A 23,647-nucleotide genomic window follows, 5' to 3' on the forward strand; every position below is an offset into this window, starting at 1 on the left:
AAATATTAATGAAAGCAATGCGGAATACTTAGTCGAACTGCGTAAGCTAGCGAAATACTGCCAGTTTGGAGGGAATTTGACAGAGGCGCTGCGGGACAAGTTCGTATGCAGCTTGGCCAAAGAAGGAACGCAGAAGCGACTTCTGGAAGAAAACGACCTCACACTGGACAGGGCTGTCCTCATAGCTTCATCGCACGAAGCTGCAGCGAAAGGAACGGCGGAAATGCAGCTAAAGGCGGCGGCACTCGGGGTGGACCAAATTAATGCATGCACTTCCAAATGCTACCGTTGTGGAAAGACAACGCACGACCAGAATCAGTGCTGGTTTAAGAACCAAGAATGCAGGAAATGTGGCAAGATCGGGCACATAGCTAAGGTATGCCGGTCAGGAGCAACGTACAACAATAAGAAGTCACCACAAAAATGGTACGGAAAGGTACAAGAGGTGACTAAGAAGAGTCTGAGGGAACAGAAGTTGGTCTCACACTCCAAATGCAAAGGACTGGACAGTCTGAGAATTCACAACGTGAGCAATGAAGCTGACCGACAAACTATCTGGATAACGCTACAGATTGCAAAGGTCCAAGTAAAAATGGAAGTAGACACCGGATCGGCAGTGACGGTCATGAATAAGCATGACTATAAGAAATTTTTCAAGCATATTCCACTACGGGATACGGAACTAGCACTACAGACATACACGGGGCACAAAGTATTCCCCATCGGAATGATAGAAGTCAAGGTGAGATACAAGGATAAAGATCATCACCGGTTGGACCTGTATGTATTGCCTGAGGGAGGACCACCACTTCTGGGACGGGAGTGGATCAAAAAAATAAAATTGGACTGGCAGTCCCTAAACACCATGATGGTGGATTCCGAAAAAGAGGATGTCAAACCTGAACGGTTGTCCAGAATATTGGACGAAGCTAAGGAGGTATTCCAGCAAGGACTGGGAACGCTGCGAGGTATTAAAACAAAGGTTACAAAGGTGGTCCGTGTTACTTGGGGCACACCAATACGAAATTGAGTACAAAAGGTCTAAACAGCATGGAAATGCTGATGGGTTGTCACGCTTGCCATTGCCGATGGTAGAAGAAGCGAGTATAGTGGACCCAGTAGAGTTGTTCCACTCCTCCATAGTGGAGTGTCTACCGATAACAAACTCAATGATTGAGAATGAGACAAGGAATGACCCGACTCTTTCACGAGTCTATGATGTAACGGTGGAGGGATGGCCAGCACAGAGCGAACCAACACTGCAAGCATTTGCACAGAGGAAAGAACAACTGTCAGTGTGTCGAGGAACCCTGATGTGTGGATCTAGAGTGGTGATTCCACCCAAACTCCAAAAGAAAGTGCTAAAGGAGCTGCACGAAGGACATCTGGGGGGAGTAAAGATGAAAAATCTAGCAAGAGCGTTTGTGTGGTGGCCAGGCATTGATAGAGACATAGAGGAGATCACGAAGAACTGCCTAGGATGTCAGAGGGTTCAGAACGCGCCACCCCAGGCTCCTCTGCATCCATGGGAGTGGCCCTCATCGCCTCGGCAAAGAGTACACATCGACTTTGCTGGTCCATTTATGGACTCGATGTTTCTAATAGCGGTGGATGCCCACTCCAAGTGGCTGGAAGTAATTAAGATGACCACCACCACGACGGAAAAAACCATCGCAGTGTTAAGGACTATGTTTGCTCAGAATGGCCTGCCGGAACAGATCTGTTCTGATAATGGACCACAATTTGTGTCCGAAGAATTCAAGAAATTCTTAAAGAGCAATGGGGTTAAACATTACACGTCAGCCCCATACCATCCCGCCTCAAATGGATTGGCTGAAAGGTTTGTCCAGACCTTCAAGAAGGCCGTAAAGGCCATGAGTAATGAAAATATAAGTCTGCAACATAAGGTGGATAGCTTTTTGTTGGCATACCGAAATGCGACACATGCGGTCACAAATCAAACTCCCGCAATGATGTTCTGTAATAGACGCCTAAGATGCCGGCTGGATTTACTAAAACCAAACGTCAGAAGAGATGTAGAGAACCGGCAATTCCAGGGCATGAACGACAGGGTCACTAGATCTTTCCAGATCGGTCAACGAGTTTTGGCCCGGGACTACCGTACTGAGAAATGGCAGCCTGGAACTATTGGGAAAAGGCTGGGGCCATTGATGTACACCGTGGACATTGGAGACAATATAATAAGGCACCATGTTGACCAAATCATAGGGTCCGCCACAAATAGGCCACTGACTTCACCACCTTATCCGGGTGATGTTGAAACTGAGATACCCAGAACACCTACTTCCGATCTAGTGATATTGGAGTCTGCTGAACCTGACACGGCTTTTCAAGCCGAATCGACCTTGCCAGAAGCACCTCCTAGCCCGCCTGAAATGACGACACCACTGCGGCGTTATCCTGACAGAATCCGGAATCCCCCGGAAAGACTGAATCTATGAACTGTCTTACATAAACCTGTATATATGTTAGAATGTATGTTCACTATGGACTTAGTAAGTAATAAGCTAAAAAGGGAGGATTGTAGTGTATGTACCCGTCTACCTTTAAGGGAACTATTGAATGTAACCGTTCACCTTTAAGAGGACTACTTTTGGGTGGCACTATTTGTTTGGCTTCTGTATACTGTAATACCGATAGTGACCACACCAGTATATAAGTGTTGTGGCATGATTGCTGGGGCAGAATCGCCTGAACCTCTGAATAGTAAAGACCTGTTTTGTTTGTTAATCTTGGAGTCTGTGTATTATTTACAATACAAACCACAGACTTTACAAAGGCGAAGGAAGGATTCGCCAGGTAAGGATTTTTGTAAGCCTTCCCTTATTATGTACCTAAATAGAAACACAGACAAAAATATAGCACCATGTTTTTCCAGGGTTATTTTCTCTCAAAGAGGTCAGCCATTTTGTATCTCTTTGTTGCTAGGAGCTTCTGTAATGCCAGTGGTGGGGCGAAGCCCCCAAGAATCCCAGAACAGCGCCATTGATTGCTGAGGGAGGGCCACGACTCCCAGCTGGTAGCTCATTGCACTCTCCTTCCCATCAATGGAGCAGCCTAGTTGCAAGGAGACCTTACATGACTTTCCTTGATTGAGATGAAAAGATAGTCAAAGCTTTTGTTTTAATCAGTTTATTTTGAATATGCAAAGAAAACAGTCAGCATAAAAAGTGCCCACCCTAGATTTTTCTCCCTCCTTCAACTCCTTAGAATATTATATGGGAAGTTTATGAGTAAGCAAATTTCCCATATAATATTCTAAGGAGTTGAAGTTTATGAGCAAGCAAATTGAAATGAATAAATATAGGCCAGATGTTCCTGTAAACTAATCATTCTGCAGGGACTACAACTTGATCCAATGTTCCTTCAGGTCCTAGATCATATTAAGGCTCAAACCTGCACATCAAAGAAACAAGATTATTACAAGTTTAAAGGGGAAGAAATTATTTGAGGGGAGAACTTATATTTCCAGTCTATGTTTCAGTAGAAACTTGGAAAAAAAAGGCAGTAATCCAATTTGGAGGTCCAAAGGATGAATCTATGTACTCAAACTTCAATGTGTTAAGGATAGCATCTGAACCCCTCTATTAGATTACTGCCTTGTGACTACATAACCATAGAGGATTACAGCACAAAAGGAGGGCATTTGATCCATTGGGGGTGAAATTGGCCTTGGGGACCTGCTGATTCGCTATCACCCATTTTACATTGCAGTGCAAGACCGATTTCACCCTTATTGTGTCTGTGCCAATTCTTTGCTTAAGCAATCTGAAATAAATTCCACTGCCCTGCTCTTTCCCTGTATTGTCCTCTACTTCAAGTATTTGTCCAATTTTCCCTTAAAAGATATAATAGTATCTACCTCAAGCACTCCCTGCAGCAAAACATTACAAGTTCCAACAACTCTCTGAGGGAAGAGATTTCTCCTAACCTTTAATAGTCTTCCCTTTTCACCTCATCAAAACCCTTCATAATTTCAAAAACCTTTATCATTTCATCTCTCAGTATTCTCTGCTCCAGTGGAAATATTCCCAGTATCTCAAGTCTTCCTCATAACTATAAACTCCCATCCCTAGCATCATCCTAGTGAATCTATGCTGTATGTGCTCTATAGTTTTAATGTCCTTTCTATAATAGGACACTCAAAACTGCACACATTTCTTTAACTGTGGCCTACCCATTATCTTGCACAACAACATTACTTCTTTACTCTTGCGCTCTATGCCCCTATTGGCAAAACCCAAAATATTCTTGGTCTTTCTCACTTCCAGGTATCTATTATCTTATAATTAAACCTGCTGAACTGTTCTATTAGATGATTGCCTTGTGATTGCTGTTGGATGTTTCATTTTCACTATATAAACATCTGAACCTACCAATTTCATTCCTGCCTTTTAAGTAGGGTTACCAAACCACCAGGATTGCCCCGGAGTCTGCAGGAATTGCAGACTAATCTCCAGGACACTGCTGCGAGCAATCCTGGAGAGAAGTCATCGGGGCATGAACAAAAGTGTTTTTTCATTGTCTTTGAATACTTTTATTTATTAGTTATAAAAATATTAGAGATGGCGAAGAAATGTTATTCGACTAGATGGGGCAGTTGGAGGCAAGGAATCATGTGCTGAAACCTCCAGGGAAACATGACCCAAAGCTGGGTGGGCGTGTGTGCTGTGAGGAGGATGCAGAGAAACTCCAGTATGTTTGGACAGGTTGGGTGATTGGGCAGATGCATGGCAAATGCAGTATAATGTGGATAAATGTGAGGTTATCCACTTCGGTGGCAAAAACAGGAAGACAGATTATTATCTGAACGGTAATAGATTGGGAAAAGGGGAAGTGCAACGAGACCTGGGTGTCCTTGTGCACCAGTCGCTGAAGGTAAGCATGCAGGTGCAGCAGGCGGTTAAAAAGGCAAATGGTATATTGGCCTTCATAGTGAGAGGATTTGAGTACAGGAGCAAGGATGTCTTGCTGCAGTTGTACAGGGCCTTGGTGAGTGCACACCTTGAGTATTGTGTGCAGTTTTGGTCGCCTTATCTGAGGAAGGATGTTCTTGCCATGGAGGGAGTGCAGCGAAGATTCACCAGACTGATACATGGGATGGCAGGAATGATGCATGAGGAGAGATTGGGTCGATTAGGCTTATATTCGCTAGAGTTTAAAAGAATGAGAGGGGATCTCATTGAAACTTATAAAATTCTAACAGGACTAGACAGACAAGATGCAGGAAGGATGTTCCCGATGGCGGGGAGTCTAGAACCAGGGGTCAGAGTCTAAGGATAAGGGGTAAGCTATTTAGGACTGAGATGAGGAGGAATTTCTTCACTCAGAGAGTGGTGAACACGTGGAATTCTCTGCCACACAGGGCAGTTGAGGCCAATTCATTAAATATATTCAAGAAGGAGTCGGATATATTTCTTGAGGCTAAAGGGATCAAGGGATATGGGGAGAAAGCAGGGACAGGGTACTGAATTTGGATGATCAGCCATGATCTCATTGAATGGCGGAGCAGGCTTGAGGGGCCGAATGGCCTACTCCTGCTCCTATCTTCTATATTTCTATGTTTCTATCCAAACAGAATTGCCATCCCTACTTGTGATGGCTGCCAGGTTATCCAACATTGCCCAAATCGGCCATCTGACTCAATGACTGGGTAACTGCTTTGGCATTCATTTATTCACAGGTGGCAGTTATATTTTAAGCTCAAATTGAGCTCAGTTTATAACTATAACCCCAAAGTGAGATACAACTTTGAAATAACTCCCAGTTTTTATTTTTTTGCAGGTGTAATATACACATTGTAGAGATTATGAGGTTGGTTTTGTTCCATTTTTAGGTCTGTTATTTGCCAACAGCTTGCATTAGGGAAGATGCCAACAGCCAGTGAGCACAGTGTAGTTGATGCAAGATGACATCCATGCTGAAGAATTAAATATTACAATGCAATTACTGTTCATGTATAATTAAGGAATACAAGAGTCTTGAGAACAATGAAAGTCAAACAACATGATTTCTTTGATGAAGTAACTGCTGTCATGGAAGAATAACCTCCCTAAGTTTATGGCAATTTTTACTTCTTTACAACATGTTGTCTTCTTACCCATCTGATGTTTCAATGAAGCATGCTTCCTGGCAGCTTCTTACTTTTCCCTCACAATACTGCACAGTGTTTAGCGCCATTCACAACTCCTCAGATAATGAAGCAGTCCATGACCGCATGCAACAAGACCTGGACCATGTTTAGGCTTGGGCTGATAAGTGTCAGGTAACATATGCGCCACAGAAGTGCCAGGCAATGACTATCTCCAATAAGCGAGAGTCTAACCACCTCCCCTTGACATTCAACGGCATTACCATTGCTGAATCCCCCACCATCAACATCCTGGGGTTCACCATTGACCAGAAACTTAAATGGACCAGCCACATAAATACTGTGGCAAAAAAAGTGTCAGTAGGAGAGCATTTTGGTGACAGTGACCATAATTCGGTGAGATTTAAGGTGGTCATGGAAAAGGACAAAGATGGACCAGAAATAAAGATTCTAAATTGGGGGAAGGCTGATTTTAATATGATAAGGCAGGATCTGGCCAAAGTGGACTGGGATCAGCTACTTGTAGGAAAATCCACATCAGAGCAGTGGGAGTCTTTCAGAAAGGAAATAGAGAGAGTACAACGCCAACATGTTCCCGTAAAGGTCAAGGGCGGGACCAACAAGCCCAGGGAACTGTGGATGTCAAGGGGTATACAAGAATGGATTTGGAAAAAAAGGGAGGCTTTTGGCAGATACAAAGGACTAAAAAGAGTGGAAGCCCTAGAGCAGTATAGAAAGTGCAGGGGGGTACTTAAAAAAGAATTTAGGAGAGTGAAGAGGGGGCATGAAAAAACACTGGCGGGCAAAATAAAGGAAAATCCCAAGGTGTTTTATAAGTATATTAAGGGCAAGAGGATAACCAGGGAAAGAGTAGGGCCCATTAGGGACCAAAGTAGCAATCTGTGTGTAGAGCCGAAAGATGTAGGTGAGGTTTTAAATGAATATTTTGCATCTGTGTTCACTATGGAGAAGGACGATGTAGGCATAGAAATCAGGCAGGGGGATTGTGATACACTTGAACAAATTAGTGTTGAGAGGGAGGAGGTACTAGCGGTTTTAGCGGGCTTAAAAGTGGATAAATCCTCAGGTCCAGACGAAATATATCCCAGGCTGCTGTGTGAGGCAAGGGAGGAGATTGCAGGGGCTCTGGCACAAATTTTCAGAACCTCTCTGGCCTCAGGGGAGGTGCCAGAGGACTGGAGAACAGCTAATGTAGTACCATTATTCAAGAAGGGTAGTAGGGATAAACCAGGGAATTACAGGCCAGTGATAGGGAAACTTTTGGAAAAAATTCTGAGGGACAGAATTTGTCTCCAAATGGAGAGGCAAGGATTAATCAAGGATCGTCAGCATGGCTTTGTCAGGGGGAGATCATGTCTAACCAATTTGATTGAATTTTTCGAGAGGGTGACTAGGTGTGTGGATGAGGGTAGTGCAGTTGATGTAGTCTACATGGACTTCAGTAAGGCTTTTGACAAAGTCCCGCATGGGAGACTGGTCAAGAAGATAAGAGCCCATGGGATCCAGGACAATTTGGCACATTGGATCCAAAATTGATTTAGTGGCAGGAGGCAGAGGGTGATGGTCAAAGGTTGTTTTTGTGACTGGAAGCCTGTGTCCAGTGGTGTACCGCAGGGATCGGTGCTGGGTCCTTTGCTTTTTGTAGTGTACATTAATGATTTAGATATGAATGTAGGAGGTATGATCAGTAAGTTCGCAGATGACACGAAAATTGGTGGAGTGGTAAATAGCGAGGAGGGAAGCCTTAGGCTACAGGACGATATGGACGGGTTGGTTAGATGGGCAGAACAGTGGCAAATGGAATGTTACCCTGAAAAGTGTGAGGTGATGCATTTTGGGAGGACTAACAACGCAAGGGAATACACAATGAATGGTAGGGCCCTAGGAAAGTCAGAGGATCAGAGGGACCTTGATGTGCATGTACATAGATCCCTGAAGGCAGCAGGACAGGTGGATAAGGTGGTTAAAAAGGCATATGGGATACTTGCCTTCATTAGCTGAGGCATAGAATATAAGAGCAGGGAGGTTATGATGGAGCTGTACAGAATGTTGGTTAGGCCACAGCTGGAATACTGTGTGCAGTTCTGGTCGTCACACTACAGGAAGGATGTGATTGCATTGGAGAGGGTGCAGAGGAGGTTCATCAGGATGTTACCTGGGCTGGAGAGCTTCAGTTATGAAGAGAGACTGGACAGGCTGGGGTTGTTTTCCTTAGAGCACAGAAGGCTGAGGGGGGACCTGATGAGGTGTACAATATTATGAGGGGCATAGATAGGGTAAATAGAAAGGAACTTTTCCCCTTACTAGATGGGTCAATAACCAGGGGGCATAGTTTCAAGGTAAGAGGCAGGAAGTTTGAAGGGGATTTGAGGAACAACTTTTTCACCCAGAGGGTGGTTGGAATCTGGAACTCACTGCCTGAAATTGTGGTAGAGGCAGGAACCCTCACAACATTCAAGAAGCATTTAGATGAGCACTTGAAACAAGTGCTGGAAAATGGGATTAGAATAGACAGGGCTTGATGGCCAACAGGACACGATGGGCCGAAGGGCCTCTTTCTGTGCTATATAACAATGACTCTAAGAACAGGTCAGAGTCTAGGTATTCTGCAACGAGTGTCTCACCTCATGACTCCCCAAAGCCTTTTCACCATCTACAAGGCACAAGTAAGGAGTGTGATGGAATACTCTCCACTTGCCTGGATGAGTGCAGCTCCAACAACACTCAAGAAGCTCGACACCATCAAGGACAAAGCAGTCCACTTGATTGGCACCCCGTCCATCAACTTAAACATTCACTCCCTCCACCAGTGGCATACCGTGGCTGCAGTGTGTACCATCTACAAGATGCACTGCAGCAACTCGCCAAGGCTTCTTCGGCAGCACCTTCCAAACCAGTGACCTCTTCCACCTAGAAGGACAAGGGCAGCAGGCGCATGGGAACACCACCACCTCCAAGTTCCCCTCCAATCACACACCATCCTGACACAGAAGTATATCGCCAATCCTTCATTGTTGCTGGGTCAAAATCCTGGAACTCCCTATCTAACAGCACTGTGGGAGTACCTTCACCACTCGGACTGCAGCAGTTCAAGAAGGCAGATCACCACCATCTTCTCAAGGGCAATTAGGGATGGGCAATAAATGCTGGCCTTGCCAGCGATGCCCACATCCCATAAAAACAAAAATAAAACAACCTGGGCAGCTATTGCTCTTGCAGCAAGACAGGTAATATGGAAAAATGGAGGGAAGACTGGTTTGACATTCCAAGTGCCTATGAATGGAACCGAGTGCTTTCCCTTGAGCTGAGAATGTTGGGATATTCACATTATCGGAACCTTTCCTATCTCACTACAACAACAGGGTCAACGGGACCTGGTGCTGACAACAAAGAGAAAGGGAAAAAAAACATTCGGCTGGCAGGAGATGTTTAAGAAAGAAACATGCTTCAGGGAGAGGGAGAAAGACATCAATGGAATGAAGATTGAACAAACAAAATGGGTCAGAGTGTCTGCCTAAAGGAGAGGAAGGGGCAAAATGTTAGAAACTTGGAAAAGGCTGAAGGAAATGGGGATTGACCCCCTCACTAATCAAATCCCTATTTTGTTTGAAACCGAAAAATTCTCAGAAATCCGACAGGAATATTTAAATGCCTGCACCTTCCTGAAGTAAAAGAGGGGTAAAAAGCAAGAGCAAAGATCATTTAACATCTATTCGTGAACTCGATAATCTCAGAATATTCGCTATGGTTATGCACATATATATGAACAGAGGGAGAAGGAATGTGACTGGGACACATGGGATGGGGAAGTCAGCAAGAGAGAAATGCAGAGGAATACAGTGCAGTCTGGACTGATTAGGATCAGCTACTCTTTCCTCATTACCACCACTGACATCCAAGATGACAGATGGCTGGCAGGGGGTTACGAGGGAATAATTCAATCGAGCAGCTTATGAACGTCAGCAGGACCCTGAGATTGAAGTGCTGCTTTCAACTCCCTCCCACACATTTGTTCTTCTTTATAATATATTTACACATTTCATTTTGTTTAAAAAGAAAAGAATTTTTATTCCTTTTTCTGATGCCTTTTCAAGTGGAGTTACAAAGGCAAAAAATAGCTAATAACGATAACAATAATGTAGGACTTTAGTAGAAGTATAGGACAGTAATTGGCAACTACTGTTAGTATTCAGAGATTTTCCTTGCATCACTGGCAGTGCTTTTAGGGGGCATTGCATAATGTGTATATGTATAGCTCATGTCAAGATGTGTCCAAACATGTACACTTACACTTTGTGCCCCAAATCATCAACTTCATGATCCTCAAGCTCACCTTTAAATCACTCCATGGCGTCTCTCCCTATTTTTGTGATGTCTTCTAAACGAACATCCTTGTGCACACCCTCCACTCCTCGGATACCAACTAGCTTCTCATTCCCTGCTCCCTCCACTGTCAGTGCCCACTCCTTCAGCTACTATGCACCCATTACTGTATCTGGAAGTCCCTCGCTCAGCTATTCTGTCTTGACACCAACCTCGATTCTTTCAAAGGCCCTTCTCTTGAACCATACTTTCACCCACTCCTAGCATCTTTCTCTCCCTCCTTCTTAGTGTCCACTCATTATCCACACCCTGTTAAATGCTCTGAGGCATAGTCATAGAATCTTACAGCAAAAAAAGAGGACATTTGGCTCATTGTGCCTGTGCCGGCTCTTTGAAAGAGCTGTCCAATTAGTCCCACACCCCAACTATTTCCCTATAGCCCTGCAAATGTTTCCTTTCCAGTATTTATCCAATTCTCCTTTGAAAATTACTATTGAATCTGCTTCCACCACCCTTTAAGACAGTGCATTCCAGATCATGACAACTCGCTGCGTAAAATAAATTCTGCTGATCTCCCCTCTGGTTCTTTTGACAATTATCTTAAATCTGTGTCCTCTGGTTACCAACCCGCCAGCCAGTGGAAACAGTTTCTCCTTATTTACTCTATCAAAACCCTCCATAATTATGAACACCTCTATTAAATTTCTCCTTAAACATCTCTGCTCTAAAGAGAACAATCCCAACTTCTCTAGTCTCTCCACATAACTGAAGTACCTCATCCCTGGTATAATTCTAGTAAATCTTCTCTGCACCCTCGCCAAGGCACATCTCTCTGTATGTGAGGAGCACTAAAGCAGTATTTGCTATTTCTATATGAATGTAGAAGAAATGACGGATTTTGGCTGATATCTGACGACTATAAAGAGCAAAGCAAGGCAAGGGGAGTACTCACAGGGCCAGAATTTACGGCGTCTTTGACGGCGTATGGTCAGCGGACACCATCCTAATCCTTCCGTTTGCACCCCGCAAGTTCCGGGTTTCCGCATGCGCTGCGCCTGCGCGGAAACCCGGAACTTGCGATCTGTCAAGTTCGCTTTGAAAGATCTACCGAACCGACTAAGAAATCACTTTCCCTGGTGCAGAGTTGGGCTATTTGCCCAATTACTGCCCAGCAATTGCCCACAAAACTCTTACGGCTGGTAAAAGCAGTTATAGGGCCTGCTTTCACCAACATAAGGGTTAATATAAATCTTAAATTAAAAACTTAAAAATAAAAAATTATGCACCAAATTAAAATAGGCCCAGATTAAAATGTTTAAAATTATTTTTCAAAAAATTACATTTTTATTGTATTTGGTGTCATTAAGGGGCTTTTATTTAAATTTGAAATTCCATAACATACCAGGTAATTTAATGATCAGGAAGGACAGTCAGGAAGGAAGGGGAGGTGGGGTGGCTATGTTAATAAAGGAAGGAATCACTGTAATACAGAGAAATGATATTGGGTCAAAAGATCAGGATAATGAAACAGTTTGGGTGGAGGTAAGGAATAATAAGGGGAAAAAAACACTAGTGGGCGTAGCCTATAGGCCTCCGAACAGTTGCAACTCTGTTGGACGGAGTATCAATCAGGAAATAGTTGAGGCTTGTAATAAGGGAACATCTATAATTATGGGGGATTTTAACTATCATATTAATTGGACAAATCAAATTGGGCAGGGCTGCCTTGAGGATGAGTTCATTGAGTGTATTAGGGATGGGTTTCTTGAGCAGTATGTAACTGAACCGACCAGGGGGCAAGCAACCTTAGATCTGGTCCTGTGTAACGAGACAGGATTAATTAAAAATGTCCTAGTAAAGGATCCCCTTGGAATGAGTGACCATAACATGGTTGAATTCCATATTCAATTAGAGGGTGAGAAGGTTGGATCTCAAACAAGCATGCCTAGCTTGAATAAAGGAGACTATGAAGGTATGAGAGCGGAATTGAGTAGAGTGGATTGGGAAAATAGATTAAAGGGTAAGACGATACATGATCAGTGGTGTACATTTAAGGAGTTATTTTACAACTTCCAAAAAAAAATATTCCACTGAGAAGAAAAGGGTGTAAAAGAAAAGACAGCCATCCGTGGCTAAGTAAAGAAATTAAGGATAGTATTTGACTAAAAACAAGGGCATATAAGGTAGCCAAATCTAGTGGGAGGATAGAGGATTGGGAAAACTTTAAAAGACAGCAAAAAATAACAAAAAGATTGATTAAGAAAGGGAAGATAGATTATGAAAGTAAATTAGCAAAAAATATAAAAACAGATAGTAAGAGTTTTTATAGTTATATAAAAAGAAAAAGGGTGGCTAAAGTAAATGTTGGTCCCTTAGAGGATGAGACCGCGAAATTAATGGTGGGAAATATGGAGATGGCAAAAACACTGAATGAATATTTTGTATCAGTCTTTACAGTAGAGGACACTAAGAATATCCCAACACTGGACAAATAGGGGGCTATAGGGGGGGAGGAGCTAAACACGATCAAAATCACTAAGGAAGTGGTACTCGGTAAAATAATGGGACTCAAGGCGGATAAATCACCTGGACCTGATGGCTTACATCCTAGGATCTTGAGGGAAGTGGCGGTAGGGATTATGGATGCATTGGTAATAATTTTCCAAAACTCCCTGGACTCAGCAAAGGTCCCGGCAGACTGGAAAACTGCTAATGTAACACCCTTATTAAAAAAGGGCAGTAGACAGAAGGCTGGAAACTATAGACCGGTTAGCCTAACATCTGTGGTAGGTAAAATTTTGGAGTCCATTATTAAGGAGACAGTAACAGGACATTTGGATAATCATAATTTAATAGGACAAAGTCAGCATGGTTTTATGAAGGGGAAGTCATGTTTGACAAATTTGCTGGAGTTCTTTGAGGAAGTAACATATAGGGTGGATAAAGGGGAACCAGTGGACGTAGTGTATTTAGACTTCCAAAAGGCATTTGACAAGGTGCCACACAAAAGATTATTGCTTAAGATAAAAATATCACGGGATTGGGGGTAATATTCTGGCATGGATAGAGGATTGGCTATCTAACAGAAGGCAGAGAGTTGGGATAAATGGTTCATTCTCAGACTGGCAATCAGTAACTAGTGGTGTTCCGCAGGGGTCAGTGCTGGGTCCCCAACTCTTTACAATCTATATTAACGATTTGGAGGAGGGGACCGAGTGTAACATATCAAAGTTTGCAGATGACACTAAGATGGGAGGGAAAGTAGTGAGTGAGGAGGACATAAAAAACCTGCAAGGGGACATAGACAGGCTTAGTAAGTGGGCAGAGATTTGGCAGATGGAATACAATACTGGAAAGTGTGAGGTTATGCACTTTGGCAGGAAAAATCGTAGAGCAAGTTATTATCTTAATGACAAGAAACTAGAAAGTACTGAAGTACAAAGGGATCTGGGGGTCCTGGTGCACGAAACTCAAAAGGTTAGTATGCAGGTGCAGCAAGTGATTAAGAAGGCCAATGGAATGTTGGCTTTCATTGCTAGGGGGATAGAATATAAAAATAGGGAGGTATTGCTTCAGTTGTACAAGGTATTGGTGAGACCGCACCTGGAATACTGCATACTGTTTTGGTGTCCATACTTAAGAAAAGACATACTTGCTCTCGAGTCAGTACAAAGAAGGTTCACTCGGTTAATCCCGGGGATGAGGGGATGGACATATGAGGAGAGGTTGAGTAGATTGGGACTTTACTCATTGGAGTTCAGAAGAATGAGAGGTGATCTTATTGAAACATATAAGATTGTGAAGGGGTTGGATCGGGTGGATGCGGGGAGGATGTTCCAGATGATGGGTGAAACTAGAACTAGGGGGCATAGTCTTAGAATAAGGGGCTGCTCTTTCAAAACTGAGATGAGGAGGAACTACTTCACTCAGAGGGTGGTAGGTCCATGGAATATGCTGCCCCAAAAAGCTGTAGAAGCTACATCATTACATAAATTTAAAACAGAAATAGACAGTTTCCTAGAAGTAAAGGGAATTAACAGTTACGGGGAGCGGGCAGGAATTTGGACATGAGTCTATGTTCGGATCGGACATGGCCCTGTGGGTAGCGGAGCGGGCCCAGGGGCCGTATAGCCTGATCCTGCTCCTATTTTGTGTGTCTAATTCTGTTAGATTCAGGAGATGGTTCTGTGATAGTAGATTGGTGGTTAGGATCAGATCAGCCATGATCTTATTGAATGGCGGAGCAGGCTCGAGGGGCCGATTGGCCTACTCCTGCTCCTATTTCTTATGTTCTTATGTTATTAGAATTGTACAAATTGTTTAATTATTTGGGGATTCCATTGCATGTCATTAGTGGATTCCATTTGGAAATGACTGCAATGGAATCCTCCTTTCTAATTGGAGGACCTGGCCCACATGATCCCAGGGACGCTTCCGAACCACCTTCATCCCTGGGATCCGTGGGCCTTTACGCAGGTATACGCCTGGAGGTCTGAGACCTGAACTCTCCGTAGCTGTGGCACCAGGAAGAAAGTTTGTAAATATTTTGCGGGTCGGAGGCGTACTCTGGAGGTACACCTCCGACCGCAAATTCAGAGCCATAATTTAATCCAAGCAAACAACCACACATCGCTACTGAATTCCAATCCATGATGCCACATGCCACAATCTGTGGTATGTACAGTATCTCATTCCATATTTCAAAGAACATGAGGCATTAAAGCTTAAAGTTTATTATGGTTACCCATTTTGCCAGTCTGTATTTGCTACATGTTAGTACTGTGTAGTCTAACTATAATTTATTTGTTTCATTGACGGAGCCCTCACATGGAATGTGCCTTTGGCACGTCAGTTGCCATTAAAATCTTGCAATCAGCATAATCACATAATTAGTGATAAGATAAAGATTTTTTTTTTTTAAAGTTGAATATATTTTGTATATTTCTTTATATGCATACGGGTGGTAGGGCTGGGCTGTATTTTGAACAAAAGCATAGAACCACAAGATGTGCTTTCCCCTTTAAATTCCACTCCTTTCACATTAATCCTTCTGATGACACCCACCAGCTAGATGCCAAGTGGAACATTTTATTTAGACTTGACCACTGCCAAGTGACCAGCTGTTCCTTTTTTTTTTCCTTTGCTGACTCCAAGGTATCGCTTTCGGCAGCAAGTGGCTGCCAGCCACAGGAAGTGCAGGTCACGGCAAACAGGCCTCACCTCCTCATGCCATCACTGATCATTTGGATATTGTGACTCCTGGACTGCTAACCTGCTGAAGGCACATTCCGTGTGACAACTCCTCAATTTGATACATATTTTAAGCAGGACTGACATGTAACAAATACAGACTGGCAAGAAGCTCACATGTCTCCTGTTCTGTGGGTCATGGAATGAGGAAAGCTCATTGGGATCTGACGCGTAGCCTTACGAATGGTCATTCCAGTGGAGATAAGTGTCTATTTGCTCGAGTAGAGATGCTCGCTCACATTACACTGAAAGACACTTACATCATGACCAGCTAACCTGCTGGCCCTAACTTTTGTTTATAAAAAGGAACATTTGTTTCAGTGATAAAAATAACTGTTTGAAACATCAGATACAATCAGTTCTCATCCCTGTTTTCAAATCACTCCATGGCCTCACCCCTCTCTATCTCTGTAACCTCCTCCAGCCCTACAACCCTCCAAGATCTCTGTGCTCCTCCAGTTCTGGCCTCTTGCACATCCCTGATTTTAATCGCTCCACCATTGGCGGCCGTGCTTTCAGCTGCCTAGGCCCTAAGCTCTGGAATTCCCTCCCTAAATCTCTCCGCCTCTCTACCTCTCTTTCCTCCTTTATCGATGGTGTGGAGATGCCGGAGTTGGACTGGGGTGGACAAATGTAAGAAGTCACACAACACCAGGTTATAGTCCAACAGTTTTATTTGAAATCACAAGCTTTCGGAGCGCTGCTCCTTCGTCAGGTGAAGTGGAGAGATGCATAAAGACACAGCTTATATAGTCAGAGAATAATGCCAGATGATTACAGGTAATCTTTCTAACTGCCATTTATCACACCTCGGCAGAGAGATAATCACAGCAATCAAAGGTGTGAATGGTGTCCAAACAGGTTAGTCAGGAAAACATTACATCAAAGAACAATGAGGTGGGGTCACAAGGGGTCAAATGTTGCAGATGCTGGGGTCTGTATGAAAAACAAAAAACAGACAAAAAAACATTTTTTTTTTTGCTGGAAATCACAGCAGGACCGGCCGCATCTGTGTAGAGAGAACAAGCCAACGACGACTCGAGTCTGGGTGACCCTACGTCAAGTGGGGTTACATGTAGCGTGACATGAACCCAAGATCGCGGTTGAGGCCGTCCTCATGAGTGCGGAACTTGGCTATCAGTTTCTGCTCGATGATTTTGCGTTGTCGTGTGTCTCGAAGGCCGCCTTGGAGAATGCTTACCCGAAGATCGGAGGCTGAATGTCCTTGACTGCTGAAGTGTTCCCCGACTGGGAGCGAACACTCCTGCCTGGCGATTGTTGCGCGGTGTCCGTTCATCCGTTGTCGCAGTGTCTGCATGGTCTCGCCGATGTACCATGCTCCGGGGCATCCTTTCCTGCAACGTATGAGGTAGACAACGTTGGCCGAGTCACATGAGTATGTACCATGTACCTGGTGGGTGGTGTCCTCACGTGTGATGATGGTATCTGTGTTGATGATCTGGCATGTCTTGCAGAGGTTGCCGTGGCAGGGTTGTGTGGTGTCGTGGTCACTGTTCTCCTGAAAGCTGGGTAATTTGCTGCGAACGATGGTCTGTTTGAGGTTAGGCGGCTGTTTGAAGGCGAGTAGTGGAGGCGTGGGGATGGCCTTAGCGAGGTGTTCATCGTCATCGATGACATGTTGAAGGCTGCGAAGAACATGGCGTAGTTTCTCCACTCCGGGGAAGTACTGGACGACAAAGGGTACTCTGTTGGTTGTGTCCCATGTTTGTCTTCTGAGGAGGTCTATGCGATTTTTTGCTGTGGCCCGTCGGAACTGTCGATCAACGAGTCGAGCATCATATCCCGTTCTTACGAGGGCGTCTTTCAGCGTCCTTTATAGATGCTCCTTAAAACCTACCTCTTTGTTATCTACCCTAATATCTCATGTGACTCGGTGTCAAAGTTAGTTTGATAATGCTCCTGTGAATCGCTTTGGGACGTGTGATATCCGAGTGGTAAGGTCAGAAACTGCGATAAGCCAGACTTCAGGAACCAAAACTCAACTGTTAATTATACATATGTAGCAGATAACATAGCTCTTACAGCTGCAGGCAAAGCACTCTATTGCTTACTGCACGAGCAAAGATGGAGAATCAACCTCTGAGTCATACCCAGAATGCAATGCCACTACCTTAATAAGTGGTGTGCCAGGACATTACCTTAAAACACTGGTAATTGTGATCCCTTCATATTTGTCTCCATCTGGTGGATAACTTAAGCAATACATCCCAGATTACTATAGGACATTTTACTATATTTAAGGTGCTATATAAATGCACGTTGTTGTTGCTGTTAGTAGTATTGATTCTACACTAAAAACTGTGCACAAGTTCACTTCCTTTGCAGATGCTAATTATCATAAAATACTTTTCTAATAGAAGGTTGGTTCTCTATTTTACAACTGCTGCTTTGAAGGGAAGGTGCGCTCTAATGCATCTTGCAAAGCAAAATGGTAAACTTATTTTCTGGATTGTGCTACACCAAGTGCACAGAGGAAACCTTCAGTGCTAATTATTAAAAGAGACAAAAGAACAACAGATCATCTGAGAATGTGAGTCACCTCCCCTCTACACAGGGAAGAGGGAAGTAACCCTGAAACATCAATGATACATTGTACACTGGAACCTTCATTACCCGCCATAATGGAGAACAACCCACCGTGGCCCGTCTTTCCATCACTGTCATCGGACAGGTTATGAAAATTGGTGGATAACCAAGGTTTCCCCTTTAGCAGATGACCCTAAATTAGGAGGCACATTAAATTGTGCAGATTGGAGCAGGAAGATACAATGGACCAGAAATTCCTAAACGGGGCTTGCAGCGCGTGCAAGCCCCGTATTTGCACTTACCCCGCGCTACTGCAGATCAGCTCCAGGGACGCCTGGACTTGGTGTTTGAAAAAGAAGATTCCCGGGCAGCGTGTGACGTCACGCCGCCCAGGAGTGCAGCCAGCGCGAAGCCAGGAGCGTGCAGTGCAAGTGAGACACGCCCCTTGAGGTCTCAGTTTCACTGGACACGCCCCCAATGTATCTGTCAAGCTGCTAAGCATTTTTACATGCAAAGCAGCAGTTTAAATAGGTTTTTGGAAGTTTTTTGAAGATTTTGGTAACTTTTATAAACTTTTTAAAAAGTTTACATTATTTTGAGTAATCTGAAGTAGTTTTAAAGAGAATTAAAGCAATTTAAAGACTTTTAAAAGCCCTAAAAGAATTTTTTTAATTCCATTTATTTATTTAGCAATGTCGTCGTCATACGTGTCTTCACACTGTTCCCTTTGGGGAACTGTATGAAGTGGTGGAAGGATTTATGGCCATGATTAACGCTCATTCCGTGACCGTAACCATCTTTGAACCAGCCACTAGGGCGGTTAGTCCTATGGCGGGAGGGTTTTACGGGCTCCCACAAGCTATACAAGGAGGGGGGGCCACGCACACCCACAGACGCAAATATCCCACTGGATGTCAACCCAGAATTTAGAGCCGGAGCTCCGACTCCACTTGCCGGGACTGTCTGGAGCGGGGTTCGAAACCCTACCCTGATCTGGCCCAGCGGCGGGGATCCTACCGCTATGACAAAGGCCCAATCCGATTAGCAACTTAAAATGGCAGCATAGGGCTCCAGTCACGGGGAGGGAAAAGGCGCAGGAAACGTATGGGTGTCACCTTTTGTGCGGAGTGGGCCTTTTGCGTAGCAGTAAGCATCCCCGCCGCTGGGCCAGAAGGAGTAGGGTTTTGAACCCCACTCCAGACAGTCCCGGCAAGAGGAGTCGGAGCTCCAACTTTAAATTCTGGGTGGCCATCCAGCGGGATACTTGCGTCCGTGGGTGTTGGTGGCCCCCCTCCCCCCCTCCTCAGATGGGTTGTGGGAGCCTGTAAAACCCTCCCGCCATAGGACTAACCACCCTAATGGCTGGTTCAAAGATGGTTACGGTCACGGAATGAGCGTTAATCACGGCCATAAATCCTTCCACCACTTCAAACAGTTCCCCAAAGGGAACAGTGTGAGGATACGTACGATGATGACCTATTGCGCAATGCACCTCCTTGGACCCTCAGTCGCAGATGCGAGGGGGCAAGTCGTGCAATTGTTAAATTTTTAATTTTATTGACATGTAATATGTTGGCCCAGTAATTCCCTTCCAAATGCGCTAGTACGGTCGGGGTACTTACGCATCTGGCCGGATGAAATGCCGGTTTTCAGCATGCACAGTGCATGTGGGGAAAACCGGCATTTCCTGTCCTCTGAACGAAGGTGTTCAGAGGCAGAACGCGTGCGACTGCACAGGCAGCGCGTGCGCAGTATAATTCGCCGCTTTCATTAATGCTTTCGGTGAGGTCAAGTCATTACAACTTACACATGAAAAAATCATGGGTACAGTTGCTGCAGAGGCTGCGGAGGAAGATATTTCTTATCGTGGAGCTTCTGAAAGTATGTATGTCTGTATATATTCCTTTGCATGTTATGTATCTTTTCCTTTACTTATGTGTATGAATGTATTATTTAATTATGACTTTCAGAGAAAGTAACTTATTGGAAAATCATAATAAAAAACATACATTCATACACATTAGTAAAGGAATATAAAACATACATACATATACGTAAAGGAATATATGTGGACATACATACATAACTCATTCGCACATTCCATTCACACAGCCACAATTGCTCCTTCTACCTACCGTTCTGAAAACCCTTTAAAAGAAAAAAATTTAAACTTTAAAACTTACTTAAAATTTCTTAAAATAACTTCCCTCCCTTTCCCAAACAAAAATATTGCATTTCAAAAGCTCCACGATAAAATATATCTTCCTCCGCAGCCAATGAACAACTTTACACTTGCTTTTTTCAAGTGTAACTTCTAAGGACTTACCCTCACTGAATCCATCATTGAAATCCACAAAGTTCACTGCGCAAGCGCTGCCTGTGCAGTCGCACGCGCTGTGAATAGACCTCGGGTCTGGAAATGCCGGCGTTCCCCGCATGCGCTGTTCCTGCTGAACGCCGGCATTTCCAACGGCCAGATGCGTGAGTAACCCGAACGTACTCACGCTTCTGGCCGCGAATTTCTGGCCCATTGGGACCTGGACGGATTAAGTGAGTGGGCAAAATTGTGGCAAATGGAGTTCAACATGGGAATGCATGAGGTCATCCTTTGGATCCAAGAAAGACAAATCAGAATATTTTCTTGAGGGCAGGAGACTGGGAACTTTGGAACAAATAGATTTGGGTCCAAATACAAAAGCACAATACTGCGGATGCTGGAAATCTGAAATAGAAGCAGAAAATGCTGGGAATACTCAGCAAATCAGGTAGCATCTGTCGAGAGAGAAACAGAGATAACATTTCAGGTCAATGATCTTTCGTCAGAACTGGAAAATGTTAGAGATGTAACAGATTTTAAGCAATTGCAGGGGCAGAGAAAGTGGGGAGGGGAGGAAAAACAAAAGGGAAGGTCTGTGATAGGGTGGAAGGCAGGAGTGATGAAATGACAAAAGGTATGATAGTGCAAGGCAAAAGGACATGACAATGGGACAAGTAAAGAACCAAAAGATGAATCTAGAAGAGGTGTAAATGGCAGAATCATCAGCAGCTGCCATGTGAAAAAATAGGGGCAGAGGTTATGGTCTGAAATTGTTGAACTCGATATTGAGTCCGGCAGACTGCAAAGTGCCGAATCGAAAGATGAGGTGCTGTTCCTCGAGCTTACGTTGAGCTTCATTGGAACAGTGTAAGAGGCCAAAGACAGAGAGGTAAGAGTGGGAGTGGAACAGAGAATTAAAGTGACAGGCGACCAGAAGCTCGGGGTCACGTTTACGGACTGAACGGAGGTGTTCCGCAAAGCGGTCACCCAATCTGCATTTGGTCTCCCCAGTGTAGAGGAGACCGCACCGTGAGCAGCGAATACAGCATACTAAATTGCAAGAAGTACAAGTAAATCGCTGTTTCGCCTGGAAGGAGTATTTGGGGCCCTGGACACTGGGGTCCTGCCTTCTACCCTATCACAAACCTTCCCTTTTGTTCTTTCCTCCCCTCCCCCCTTTCCCTCCCCCTGCACCTGCTTCAAATCTGTTACATCTCTAACTTTTTCCAGTTGTGACGAAAGGTCATCGACCTGAAATGTTAACTCTGTTTCTCTCTCCACGGATGCTGCCTGACCTGCTGAGTATACACTTTGGGTTATTCTGAGGCTGTGAAAGGTGCTATATAAATGCATGTTCTTCTTTCTTTCAATGTCATCAATTTCTATTTTTCTGCTTTCATTTTTCTTCCTTTTTATCCTGAAGGTGTTGTCTTCATGTTGGGATAGAGTTCCACACACACCAGATGCCCTCTGGTGCGAAGGGCATGAGTCTGGACAGTGAATATTGGCAAGTTAGTTGACTGCAGGGAACCTGAAAACCAAGCCCAATTCCGTTTTCTCCCATCCTCCACACGCATAACTTCCAGACAGGATCACTGTTAAACAATCAGGAGCAGGGATGTCTTGTTGACTTTCCCCTCCTTAATTCAACGACGCCAAAGACAACTGTAGCATCACCAATTGCTGGCAAGGCTACAAACAGCGAATTTAGCAACAACTTGAATCTAACTCAGGACTTTACTGTATAGCTCAGCTGTTCACCGGATGGACTGGCTGAGTCAAGCCTATTTTTAATCACAAAAAGGAAAGTTTTTGTTAGGAGCGAGGATGAACTGCTAAATGTGGTGGTTTTTTTTGAAAGCACAGCTGCTGACTGCCTACATAGAACCTGTTCAGCTTCCTTTCCTCACACACTCAGAGCCAGGCTAAAAATGAAAACTTCACTATGTGAATGTACACATCCGGCTCATATCAGATAGCAGAACAGAGACTTCAATGCTTCTGCAGAACTCTTGGGTCAAGTTGACATTGAAAATAAGAACCCTTCATTTCCCTCCTACCTCCCTTTCATCAATCTTCACTTGTTATATAGACTCAGGTTCCTGTCTTTCAGTTAAATGGGTTTAATAATCATATATGGCGATCAGCTCACAGTCACTTTGCCTCAGTCAGCAGGTATAATGACATTCTAAACCCAGCTCCCAATACACAAGCACTTCCACCTTGAGTTCAAAGGGTTGTCATGATAGTCCTCTGGAACCTCCTCCTCTCTTGCTACCTCCCTCCCTCCCTGCTTTGAAGAATCTCATCCACTTTTCAACCTCTCCCAGAGTAAATTTGCCCTCAGAGAGGCCAGATGTGAACACCAGTCATGGCTGGGATTCTCACTAAGACTTTGTCCCCCATGATAGCTCCACACATAGTCCTTCCAGGCTTAGAAAAATAAATCCCTTTTACCTTGGATTGGCAATGATATCGATTGGCAGTTGAACTACATTCTCAGCTATATGCTCGCAATGCATGGACACTGTCAATTTATTAAGAAAATACATCAACAAGTTATTCAGCTTTTCAGTGATATCTTTTTTTATGTTGACCCTTATTTACATATAGGAAGTCAAGCCACTTGTTGACAGACATTAGATTGCCCCTATCTAACAGACACATAGGCCCCGATATTTACTGGGGCGGGGATACGGAGCGGGGATGGGGGATGGAGATTTGGTTGGGGGAGTTTTAACTCCACAGCATGCGTGTTTTTTTTTTAAACAGGTTCCCCGCCCAGAAGCCAACCTGATTGACAGGCTTGGCTGCTTTTCAGGCAGGGAGCGCTCCAGAAAAGGCCACAGCCCAGGAGCAGGTAGGTTTAGTGGTTGTTAGGGGTAAAGATCGTGGGTGCGTCGAGCGTGGTTGGGAGGGTTGGGATGATCGCGGTGGGGAGGGGGATCAGTGAGATTGGAGGGGGTCAGAGATCAGGGGCAGAGATGGGGGTGGGGGGGGTGTCAGGGGAGAGTTGGAGACCAGGGGGGGTCGGGGAGTGATTGAGGGCGGGGGAGGGGTCGAAGAGTGGGGTGTCG

The 23,647-nt window shown here is 44.3% G+C and overlaps 1 protein-coding gene across 1 annotated transcript in view; it reads right to left on the bottom strand.

Moving 5' to 3' along the window:
- The window catches only part of brinp1 (bone morphogenetic protein/retinoic acid inducible neural-specific 1), a 465,818-nt gene that overhangs the window by 273,323 nt on the left and 168,848 nt on the right, over positions 1 to 23,647 (bottom strand). The gene's annotated exons all lie outside the window — the stretch shown is intronic.

Source organism: Somniosus microcephalus, chromosome 23 (genome assembly GCF_052327205.1).
Source record: "Somniosus microcephalus isolate GS21.2 chromosome 23, FLI_Smic_1.0, whole genome shotgun sequence".
NCBI classification, from domain to species: Eukaryota; Metazoa; Chordata; class Chondrichthyes; order Squaliformes; family Somniosidae; genus Somniosus; species Somniosus microcephalus.